Raw genomic sequence first — 12,491 nt, 5'->3', positions numbered from 1 at the left:
GCCGTGTGGCCTTTGGCGAGTTACTTCACCTCTCTGAACCTCAGTTTCTTCATCGGTAAGAAGGGGATGGAAACATTTAACCACGCGGTGTTGCTATCACGATGTGAAAGACATGGCCGTGATTGTCGGCCATGGTGGTTGTCACCAATGTGGTGGTTTTTCCGCCATCAGTCGTGAAGGAAGCCAAAGGAGTGGGTATCGCTGAGACCTTTGGCACCGAAGGCTCGCTAGGTAAATACCACGTATAGGAAATTATCTTCCTGTGAGTCACCATACTGCCCTCTAAGTTAACCTGCGCCCCCAGTCCTCAGACGGTAAGCAAGACAATGCAACTGAGAGCGCGGCCATGTTGACTTGGGGAGGGGTGGGGGGGTGGTGACCCTATGGTTCCTACATAAGAATAGGCTTGCTCTGAGCAACTGCTGAATCTGAAATCCCAAGATTCTGACAACTTGGTGGGTTCCTGCTTTGCCTCTCAAATGGAAAGAAATCACTAGTATCGGGATAGCAAGTTCCAAGTGAGGAGGTAACAAAAAGTCCGTGTGAGTGCTAAGGGGACGGGGTATCCGTAGCAGGGTATCTGGAGACGGTGTTGAAATGGAGGCAGGGTGAGTGGTTGGCTCAGGGTGATGAGCCAATGAACGGCTGCCCTGAGTTGGACGCTGACGTGTGCCAGCACTGGGCTGGGCACTGCGTTTTTCACCAGCTTATAAGGTAGGTACTGATTGTGGCCCGCTTTTGACCGATGAGGAAATTGAGGTAGTAACAGCGAAGCTGTTCGATTTGCAGCTCACCGCTGCTGAGGGTGGGGCCAGGATTCAAACCCCGGCCCCGCAGGACCCAAAGCCTCATCTGAAACACGGTGTCTGCTGAGGCCGTCACTTTACTGTAGACCAAAGCCACAAATGGTAGGCGATGGTGGATGCCCTCACGTATTTTTTTTTTCTTCATTTCATGAGTTGCCTATATTCAAAAACTAGAAGACGTTATGTTAAATTCTAGACTTGAAGCTTATCGTGGCCGATCAGAAGACCCGTCAACGTAGTGTATGAACGGTCCCTCGACAATGATTCCTTAGAGGCAAGTAAAGGCTATTTGCTTCGGGAAAGACAGACCAGCTCCAACTGGCCACAGTCCCCACCATTCCCTACTGTTCAGCCTCTGCCAGCTTCACCTACGTCCTTTCCATCCCAGCGTCCGCAGACGTTTGAATTCAAGATCCCCGCCCTGGCCTCTTAGAGACCCTCACCTTCAGGAGTACCTGGAGGAGGCAGTAAAAATACGACCTGGCCCTTTGGATCACGGTGAGACCAGGATTAGTGCCGGTGGTGAGTGGGGGAAGCAGCGGACTGTGGGGTAAACTGCTTACGTTGTTCCAAGAGGCAGATGTCTTCCTTCGAGCGAGTGCCATCTTCCCCATCCCCCCCCCCCCCCCCCCCGAGCTCAAGAACCTCTGAAAGCAGGTTGCTATCCTCTTTGCTCTGCCTGGAGCCCTCAGCGCTTTCTGCTGGACCCATTTTATTTGTTCTCCTCGATCTCCAAAGAGTCTGGCCTCATTATGGACGGTGGTAAAGGCTTCCCTCCCCACAGCTCTATGGGGAGGGAGATCAGCTGACTTGATCAATAGACCCAAACTTTAATTTTTCTTACCTAGCCGGGGCTAGATGGCGAGGGCGGAGGGGAAAAAGAAGGCGGCGGTGGGTGGGGGGGGGGGGTTGCGTCTTAAAACAGTATAGTTTTGATTCCCCTTTGCCTTGAGGAGTAAACGGCGTTGCCTCAATTTTGGCTTGAGTTAAACTTGATGCAGACATCGCTGGAAATGGGTCAGGCAGTCAAGAAAGCCAACAGCTGGCCACGTTTGTGCTAACTCCACAGTCTTTTTGTTTTTGCCAGAGGAGAAAAAAAATTCTAATTTCTATCAGTCTAAATTGAGTTGGGGAGCATTATCAGCTGGAAGGACCCTTCTGATTTGACAGGCCCCACTGTATGATGATTAATTACTTCTCAGCTTCATTGGACTTTTCTAATTTCCTTTTGCCACTGGCTGGAGGCACCGCGCGATAAGTACTGCTTTTATTATTTTGTGCAAAGGAAAATGTCTATTACGCTCTGTCGTACAAGCGAGCAGAATAAAAAGACAGCTGATCAGGAAACTTGCAAGTGCCTCTATCTTTATTTGGTCTCCCCTGGCCTCCCTTCCTCGCTTGTTCTAAGACAGAGGTGGCCACACGCGGTTTCCTGTCAAAATAAGAAGATAAAATCATAATCTCCATCAGAGCACTTGACATTTTGAAATTTGTATAATGATTTCATGGGATTTAATCCTTCAGCTCGCCACAAATCCTCCTCCAAATGCAAATACAACTAAAATATTATACCGAACAAGGCAAGGCTGTTCTCCTTTGTCGGCTGATTTATTTGGTCATAAATTCAACCTGGGGGATTGCCTTATGATATATAATACCGAAGTGAGAACAATAAAAATAATTATCGTTATAATAATGATCATTATCAAAGAGCCGTAATTGAATGCGGAAAGGGAACATTTTGTCGAAGCGGACCCCACACCTAACTTACCACGTATGGGGAGGTTTCTAGGAGCATCTTGCATTATTAGCACACGACAGCCTCCGTGGCTGATGCGCTGTCTGCCTTCTTAGGATGATCACAGACCCGGCCGGAGAGGACAATTGAGACTCAGCAGAGGCTGTTTGTTTTCCTGGAGAGGAGAGATATGAAAACGTATAAAGGATCCCACTTCTGCGGCCCCTTCTGCCTGCTAATCCCCGGGCCCGGGCTGATATTGAGTTCAGGTGCTCTCGGGGACGTGTTTACCGAGGCTTACGTGGGAAAGGCCCCGATGAGCAAAGTCACGGCTGTGTTGGTGTCTCGGGCTGCTGAAGAGGCTGCTGATTTTGCAAGGAGTCTTACTTCAAAGCAGGGGCGGAGGAGGAGGGCTGTGCCGGAGGCCCGAAGCCGTGGGTTCCTGTCCCAGCACCGCGCTGGCTTCGGAGTTTGGTGCGTCTGGGGTTGCTGCCTGGGTTATCCTTGGGGAGTTGAGCAAGGCTTGGGATTGCTGAAGGGGGAATAGCATTTAGCTTCTCTTTTTAATGGTGAGGGATACTTGCATAACTGAGAAAGACAGAACTTCCGGAAACTAAGGCTGGGAAAGTATCAAAGGCCAGGCCATGAGACAATCTAAGGAGTTTGATGCTAGTGAAATCTCTGACGGGGCCCCTGGGTGGCTCGTTCGGTGAAGTGTCCGACTTCCGCTCAGGTCATGATCTCATGGTTCATGAGTTCGAGCCCCGCGTCGGGCCCTGTGCTGACAGCTCAGAGCCTGGAGCCTGCTTTGGATTTTGTGTCTCCCTCTCTCTCTGCCCCTCCCCAGCTCTCTCTCTCTCTCTCTCTCTCTCTCAAAAAAAAAAATAAACATGTAAACATTTTTTTAAGTCAATAAATCTCTGAAATGGACTATTTGTGACCTCAGGCAAGGCCTTTCCCATCTCTGAACCTCAGTTTCCCTATCAGTGCGATGGAGTCCTTCAGGCCAGAGACTGAAAACCAGTGCCCCATGGGCTAGATCTGGCCACAAATGCATTTCCTTTGGTCTACATGTTCCTCTCATTAACTGAGGGCCACCCTCCAAGAGTTCGTATCAAAATCCAGACTTGTAGCTTCTTTTGAAAATGAAGCCATGAGGGGCGCCTGGATGGCGCAGTCGGTTAAGCGTCCGACTTCAGCCAGGTCACGATCTCGCGGTTCGTGAGTTCGAGCCCCGCGTCGGGCTCTGGGCTGATGGCTCGGAGCCTGGAGCCTGTTTCCGATTCTGTGTCTCCCTCTCTCTCTGCCCCTTCCCCGTTCATGCTCTGTCTCTCTCTGTCCCAAAAATAAATAAACGTTGAAAAAAAATAAAAATTAAAAAAAAAAAAAGAAAAGAAAATGAAACCACGAGAGATGGCTCCCCCGCCCCCCCCCCCAGCCCCCAGCCAGAGGTGGCTCCCACGAAGCAGATGAATCGTCCACACGAACCGAGTGCTTGTCCACGTGTCACAGTCTCCGCCACCCTCTGTCGGTGCCCAACACCAACACCGACTAATAACGGCCATTTGTCCCCGTGTCTGTATTTCTTCTTTCCTAGGGTGGAGGAAATACACCACGACAACCACGATACTAACGAAAGTGGAAAGCAACATTCAGACCCCAGAGGGACCACGTTTTAAGGAAAATAGTAGAGGGCGTATTTCCACGTTGACTTAAAAGACTATTTCTCTGTACTTTACGTATGAACAAAAGTGTGCCTGCGCTCAGGGAATTCGGTTTCATTTATTCAGTGTTTCTGCTGCCGTCTGAGTTTGTACCCTAGGCTTCGTATGTCTGTAGAGCTTCACTCGGGCTCCTGAGTGGGCCTGTTGAAGGCCAGCCTCCAGGCACCGGCTGATCGTTCCGGAAGGGGGAGTGCATCATTCAGTGGTACGAGGCAACCCGCCCTACGGCAGCCCAGGGAGAAAGTCGGGGCTCGGGCCTCGGTGTGGCACAGATGAGACATCCCGTGTAGCCGACGGTCTGACGAAATGAGTTCTGGTCAATTGGCAGCCTCGGTTTGGCAATCAGGCCACTCCTCCTCCGCGAGCCTTCGGCCTCCCTGGATCTATGCCCTTCGTTCCGTTATTTCCGTGGGAGCCCCTTGACCCTGAGCTTGGTTGTGTGGCTCGCTTTGGTCGAGAAGGTGTCCGCAAACACAAAGCGAGCAGAGGCGTGAAACGTGCTTGTGCGTTTCCTCATCTTCTGCCTTCTGCATACACCAACCCCCCAGGCCCGCGTGTTGGAAGCTATGGCTCGCCGAGCGGAGCCACGTTGCCCGGTTGTGCAAGCCAAGGCCATCCTGGAGCTATGGCAGCCAGCGAGCCCTGAAACGAGGGAGAGAGCCGGCCAATGTTGGCAGAGTCCCCTACCCAGCCCACGGCTGCCCGCATGCACGGGAGTTAGTGCAGGGGAGACCAGAAGAGTCCCACAGTCAACCTGCAGACTCGAGAGCCGATTGCTTAGGCCACGCCGAGTTTGGGAGTGGTTTGTGACACGGGTGAACTGTGATCCCCAGCCTCGCAATGATGTCTCTTCTGCCGCGGCAACAGTCCCCTGGCCTGCGGCCCCGTCTCCTGTCCCCAGGCTTCCTCCTAGGAGATGAAGTTCAGAGCCCCAAGTGTCGTGTGGCCTTCAGACATGGGTCTGGGACTCCACTCTGCCAATTCCCAGCTCCCTCGCCTTTCAAGAGCACTTCATTTTGGGAACCCTCAGTTCCCTCGTCTGTTATTAGGGGGAGAATAATAACCCAAATGGCGCCTACTTCACAGGGCTCCTGTAGTGGCTAAATCCGAAGTCACTTGATGGCAGAATCTGTAACCCAGCGCCTGCCACGCGGGAAGTGTGCAATAAACAACTAGTCTCACTCGCGCCCCTTCCCTTTCTCTCTCCCGATTACCTTCTCGAACCCTTGGTGGAGCTTCCCCACAGAAGCGGGCACCCGGACAACCCTTGCCACCTGCGTGAGGCTTGATGATGCGGAAGCACACTCTTGGCAGAACTTCCCTCTGGCCAGAACCGGCTGCAAACAAAGCTCAGGGTCGCCCACTGCCTGCCTCGTTTTCGGTAGGTCCCTGGAAATGGCCATGAGCAAACTCAGACATCACTTTGCACTCAGGAAGCACAATCAGCGAGGCATCCGGAAGACAAGCTTCGTCCCCCAGAGAGGCAGGTGGTGCCGGAAAGGAGATTTTGTGCGCGTGCTGTGCAAAAACCAGCGTTTCCCAAAGTGTGTACTGAAAGACTGTTTCTACGTGGTACCCCTAAATAAATAAATAATTGATTGATTGATTGATGATAGATAAATGGATAGATAGATAAATAGAACGGACAGTCGAAGGAGAAATAAATTTGATAATTTCTGAGCCAAGCAGGCTTCTTTGTTTGCAGGACTTCTCAGAGACTTTCTAGGATTGCAACGTATTTTTCTCTCTCCAGCTAGGAGGTAGAGAATGGTGCGGGTTTTTTTGAAACTGACTCGACCACAGAGCCCTCATTTTTGGAGCGACGCTTTTTGGGACTGATAGGCCCAGGAGTACCCTTTCCGGAACTGTTGGTCGGGATGCTAAGTTGGGAGTATGGCAGACATTACAGATGACATATTCACACAGGCGGAAACTTCTCTCCCTGGCAGAGGGAGGCCTGGAGTGACATCACTGTTGTCTTTCTCATAGTTATTGGTTCTTTTGTTTGGGTCTGTCCTTACTCCCCTGTTTGTCTTGCCACCAACGAGAGCCAAAAGTTTGACTTGCCTTAGTTATGGCTTTTTTTTTTTTCTATTCTATTTTCTATGGCTTTTTTTTTTTTTTTTTTTGAATTGTGCAATCAGATGCGGGCATTTCGCTATTCCTGCCTTATAGTGTGAACGCACAAGGAGACAGAAATACCTTCTTTGTGCCGGAATAAAGCAAGGATGCTAGAAGGATTATTACTTCTTCATCATCTCCCCAATCAGCTGAGGTTTAAATGGAATTCTGTCGGGGTCACCGACATGATTTTTTTTTTTTTAAAACAGGCACACAAGATACCATTACATTTCATCTCGGGACGATTGTTCTCTGAGCAAAGTGTGTTATTTTCCTGGAGGTAATCCCTTACCAGATTGTGGATTCTCCATGTTCAACATCAGCCACTACAACCAAAAAGCAACGAACTGTGTTATTGACAATGTTTTAATTACAAGACGTAAAAGATACAAGACAGCAAAAACAAGAAAATTATCTGCCTCGGAGTGGCATTGGTGTATTTAAGAAAACTCGCAGGGGCGGCAGCTCCAGTAGGAAACATACTACATTTTTTTCCCCCTTAATGCTAAAAATTCTAATAGCAAATGTGAGATTGCTTTGAAAGAAATAAGAGCATTAACAGAAACGACTGTCCCGGGCAGCGCAATAAATGAAATTAGAAGCTCTTAACACTCTGCACTTGCAACAATGTTAGTGTGAAATATAATCATTGAATTGCTTTGTTCCTTTTTCCAATAAAAGGTGGAAACCATTGAGTGGTGTTATTAGGCTGGCTAAGCTGGGCTTCTGTACAGCATAGTTTTGTGTGTCTGCACCAGAAGCTTTTGAAGTCCCACGATTCCTTCTGCTTGCTAATTCTCCCATTTGTTTGATTTTTGGTACAAAGAAAATGAAAGAATATGATGAGATTATGGCATTTTAAGTCAATATTTATTAAAAAATCAATCTAGATGAAAATCTGCCCATCCCTCTAATTAGATGAGGCAACTTGAGGTTGATTTTTAATTGCAAAAGTAATTACACGGAGCAGATAGCCAGTGACATTTGATTATCTAGGTGATTGATTAAAAAGCCGGGCTCACCGAGCAGATTGCCAGCCAGGGAATCCAGACAAAAGAGCAAATTAAAAAAGTTGTCCTGTTAGTAATCACAAAATTCAAGGATGAAATTACAGAGCCAAACACCTCCACTGGCCCTTATCTTCATCACTCAGTCTACTGCATCCACTCCACCGTCTGATAAAGAAATGGATTAGTGTGAAATTAATTGAAGAGGAGGAAAAAAAAAAAGTGGGAACCGAATTCGTGGCTGAGAATAGGGCTTTTAACCAAGTTGAAACAAATTTCTTTAGGTTTATAATAAACTTTTTTTTTTTTTTTTGGCAAGAGACTTGTTTTCGTAAAGGATCTTTTCAGCATGTTTGATGATATTAATTTATCTATTAAGAGAGAAGGAGGGGTGGGGCGGGGGGGGATCTCACTTTCTCACTGGATAGGATATTAAGATGTCTTGCTTCTTCTTCATTTCATTATAACATGAAAGCCTGGGGAGCAGGCTGTACATTTGGCAAGAGAATCCTTGGATCTGTAAACAGCCCTGGCTGACATATTGAGCGGAATAATGAAGGGGCTTCTCGGTCATTCAGGGGGACCCTGATGGGGTCCCACTTGATATTGTGGATGAAGGTGGGATGGGTGTGTACCAGAGCAGTCCCCAAGAGGACATTGGGGTCTGGCTCACGACCATCATTCTAGGTCCTCGGGAGTCCCGGCAAAGCAAGAGGGAAACCGAGGCAGGGCCACCCAGTGCAGAGGAGATAAAGCCCACGTCACTGGTAACACCTATCCTTCTGCTTTGTCAGCAGACGCCGTCCAGGCGGAGAGTTGGAAGAGTGCGATGGGCGCCTTACAACCCTCCGGAGCAGCTGATTCCAGCCATTTCCAGGGTCCTGAGCCCGCACATGCCACAGGGAGACGCAGACTTCAGCAGACAGATGCTTGGATTCTAGTTAATGCGATCCCTTCCTTGGATTCGTTATGTCGTTTTTTTCCCCCAAAGCCATCGATTCCTTCAACGCATGCGTTTGGTAAGGCAGCTTGACACCATGGTTAGGAGTTCCAGCTCTTAGAAAACAATTTAGTGTCGTGCAAGGCAACTAGAGTTACCCCTGCCCTCTGACCTAGCAATTCTTCCACGAGGCACGTGTCCTAGAAAAACGTGCCGTGTGCCCGAGGAGACGCGAGCAAGAACGTCTGTAGCTCCGTGGTGCTTACAGTGGCCTCGAACTGGGGACAGACCAAATTCCCATCACCTGAGAAACGGGGACAGAAATTAAGGTGTATCGTTCAATACCAGACGATGCAGGCAACAATGCTTTACCGTCACGGGTTAAGCCCAAGCAGCAAGGCACAAGAGAATAGTTACGGAACAGTGCCATTTAGGCAAAGCTCAAAAAGCAGGAAAAACTAAATCATACTAAGAATCTACAGGTTATACAAGGGAAGGATTTCAATCAGGAAGGAAGTGCAGTGAGCCTCTGAGGCACTCGCGGTACTGATTTTTGTCGTTGGTGGTGGTTATCCATTCCTGGTCCACCTGCACATCCCTGCTTTATGGGTTCTTTTCCGAATGTCAGTTACAGTTCACGCGCACGCGGGTTGGTAAATAGAGGTGTATGGATTTAAAAACAATTTTTTTTTAATGTTTAGTTATTTATTTTTTTGGAGCGAGAGCGAGCTCGTGAGTGGGGGAGGGTCAGAGAGAGAGAGAGAGAGAGAGAGAGAATCCCAAGCAGGCTCCGTGCTGTCAGTGCAGAGCCCGATAGGGGGCTCGAGCTCACAGACCGTGAGATCACGACCCGAGCCGACACCGAGAGTCAGGCACTTCACTGACTGAGCCATCCAGGCGACCCGAGATGTATCTGAATTTAAAAAGAAATCCTATCGCTTCTCGGCCTTTTGGCTAAGATCACGTGTAGTATCTGTTCTTATCAGTTTAATATCTGATACGTCCTCTATCCGAGGACAATATATTAAATGGATTTTTGGAGCTGGGAGATGGAATAGGAGCTTGCTCTGTCCACTCCACGCATCGACCTGGTATTGCAGTACTTCCAGGAACGGTGCACCCCCGCTCAGGGGACAAAAATAAATAAATAAATAAATAAATAAATAAATATAAAAAGAAATCCTTAAGACACTCAACAGATTCATGCCAGTGGAGAAGGAAGGAACGTAGGTGGCAGGTGTGGTGGCTCAACTTCACCTGTAATATCCTCTCTCTTTAATAAAAGAAAAAAAATAATACCTCCATTTTATTTGCTTTGTTGGAGTTCTTTTATTTAAGAAGATATAGTGACTATGGCAGAATGTTAACAAACATAAATTCTAGTTCATGGGAACATGAATACTTCAAAACCTTTACTTATGTAATTTTGGTTTTTTTTGATTCTGGAAAAGAAAGGAAGGAAGGAAGGAAGGAAGGAAGGAGAAAGAAAGAAAGAAAGAAAGAAAGAAAGAAAGAAAGAAAGAAAGAAAGGAAAGAAAGAAAGAAAGAAAGAAAGAAAGAAAGAAGAAAGAAAATACTGCCTATGCAAAACACTCTAATGAGGACACATGCTATCCTGCCCGTGAGAATCTGATCAGCCCGAGGTGAGCGTGGAAAGTTCCCAAAGGAGGCAGCATTCGAGAACCTTGGCAAGTAGGTAGGAGCTCGCCAGGTGGATAAAGAGGATGAGGCACGCAGGTGCAAAAGCACGTCGCGTTTCAAGCACACCGCAGACCCTTGGTGTCACTGGGAGCCCTCTCGGGGGCTCAGTTTCCCCGTCTGTAAAATGAGCCATTTTTCCGTCTCTCACGCAGCAGCCTCCAGAAAATGGGGAGACTCTACAGCAAAAGCAGTTAAAATCTGGCCTTTGGACACAGCCTGCCCGAGTTCAAGGGCAGCTCTATCACTTATTAGCTGTGAGAGTTTGGGCGCGACAATCAATCTCCCCTGTACTCCCTCTTGCCTTGTCTGTGAGACGAGTGATAAAAGCATTTCAGTATTTACCTCCTAGGACTTCTGTGAGAGCGCAGTGAGTTCACACACTTTAAAAAACGTAGGTCGGTGCTTGGCAGACATCAAGAGCTCAGATTATTATTATTATGGAAGGATTGATTTCCATTTGTTGCTCTTTCAAAGGTTCTGGCTGGTTCGTCTCCTCCATCCACGATGTCACAGGATTAAGGATTCTGCCAGGTTTGCTGGGGGAACGCTCCCCGCCCCCCCCCCCAGGCGCTCATTTCCTCCAGGTCACCTGATGGATGTGTTTCCAGATTTGCCAAGTACGCCCCCTCCGCAGGCACCCCTCCTTCTTTAATAGCTATTTTTTATTTTTTTTGCTGGGATTTCATTAATTCTTGCTTGTCTGAGTTTCCCCTTCTTATCGTTCCTGTCAGCCAAATTCTCCAAAGGCCACAAACAAAGCTCCCCCAAATCCATACTCATTAAATTGCCCTCCCAAGGGGAAGGGGACTAGTCCGGGAGATAACAAGAAAGATACCATTGTTGCTTTTTCCTTTACGCGGGGCTTTTGAGCAGAGCTTCTCCCTGTTAGGCACTTGTAGGTAAACATTCCCTGGCAGGTGCGCTCTGTCTGTAAAGCAGGAGACAGTTATTGGTGGGGCTGAAGTCCCCCGAGAGGGGTGCCCCTGGGGCAGGTGAAGGAACATCTTCTCCTCACTCCCACTTTGGAGCTGGGCAGCAGAGAGGTGGGCAGGATCCCAGTTTGGGACTGGAGGCTCGGCTGTCAGACTTGGGTCGGCGGGCGGGGGCATCCTTGCAAGACCCGATCCACAGTTGGGGAAACTGAGGCCCAGAGAAGGCGGAGCTGGAAGGATAGTCAAGCCTCCTGGTTTCCAACCCATCACTCTGCCACATTGATTATAGGCTCAGCTGCCCACCGCCATCCCTAGGCGCAGGAAGGTGATGGCAAAAATACCCCCATTTTTCACACCTCCCCGGAAACACGTTGCTTGCGACGTTACCGTAATTTCTCACCTCCAGAGGTAGAAGATTCTACCAGAATCTGTGCTAGTCTGTTCAGGCTGCCATAGCAGAGGACCACAGCCTGCGTGGCTTCAACCACAGAAATTTACGGTCTCACGGTTCTGGAGGCCAGAAGTCCAAGATCAAGGTCTCAGCAGGGTTAGCTTCCTCTGAAGCTTCTCTTCCTGGCTCGCAGATGGTTTTCTTTTCCCTGTGTTGGACATGTCTGTGTCCTAATCTCCTATTCTTCTTCTTTTTTTTTGTTTGTTTGTTTTAAGTTTATTTATTTGAAGAGAGAGAGAGCAAGTGGGGTAGGGGCAGAGAGAGAGAGAGAGGGAGAGAGAGGATCCCAAGCAGGCTCCGAGCTGTTAGCACAGAGCCTGACGCGGGGCTTGATCCCACGCACCGTGAGATCATGACCTGAGCTGAAATCAAGGATCAGACGCTTAACCACATAAGCCACCCAGGTGCTCCCACTCCCGAATCTCCTCTTCTTATGAGGACATAAGCCACATGACCTCATGTTACCTAAATCACCTGCTTAATAAAGACACTTTCTCCAAATATGGTCCCATTCTGAGTACGAGGAGTTAGGATCTCAGTGTGTGGAATCTGGGCTCAAGCTGTGACACATTTTGGCCCAGAGAACGTGGCAGAAGTGGCCAGCTCCAAGGCTAGGCCTCCCAAGACTGCTCCAGAACCCCGCCAGTGCCATAGCGGCAGGAAACAAGCCTGGGCTAGCCTATTGGCTACATGGAGCGGAGGGGAAGCCATCCAAATTGACCCAGAGCCCGCCAACTCCCAAAATGGGAGCCAAGAGCTGCGAAATCAGCCTGCAGGTGACTCGTCACCTGAGCAAGACGCCTGAGGGAGCCCAGCCCAGCGGAACCACCCATCCGACCACCAGGTCCATGAGCGAACTAAAAGCTTTTCGTTTTTGAGTCGCCGGGTTCTGTGTTTGTTACGTGGCATATTAGGGGCGGTAACTGATACACCCGCCCCCATCAACGTGCAGCTGCTCAGAGTCTCTTCCCCTTCCTACTATTAATGACCTCCTTCATTCATGGAGCCGTTTCTCCTGACCAGAGGCTATTCCAAGCACTTTGCCCGCGCTAGCTCGTTTAACTACTTTAT

The 12,491-nt window shown here is 48.9% G+C and overlaps 1 non-coding gene across 1 annotated transcript; it reads left to right on the top strand.

Moving 5' to 3' along the window:
* The first annotated feature begins 9,270 nt into the window (after positions 1-9,270).
* On the top strand, positions 9,271-9,461 carry LOC124511969 (U2 spliceosomal RNA). Its single transcript, XR_006962008.1, has one exon. It is a non-coding gene; the product is annotated as a U2 spliceosomal RNA (small nuclear RNA).
* Positions 9,462-12,491: the final 3,030 nt, after the last annotated feature.

This window comes from Lynx rufus, unplaced genomic scaffold, assembly GCF_022079265.1.
Source record: "Lynx rufus isolate CCGP_SWC_20201006 ecotype Redwood Valley unplaced genomic scaffold, mLynRuf1.p SCAF_16, whole genome shotgun sequence".
NCBI lineage: Eukaryota > Metazoa > Chordata > Mammalia > Carnivora > Felidae > Lynx > Lynx rufus.
The sequence above is the reverse complement of the archived record's forward strand: the minus strand, read 5'-3'. Positions and strand labels throughout refer to the sequence as shown.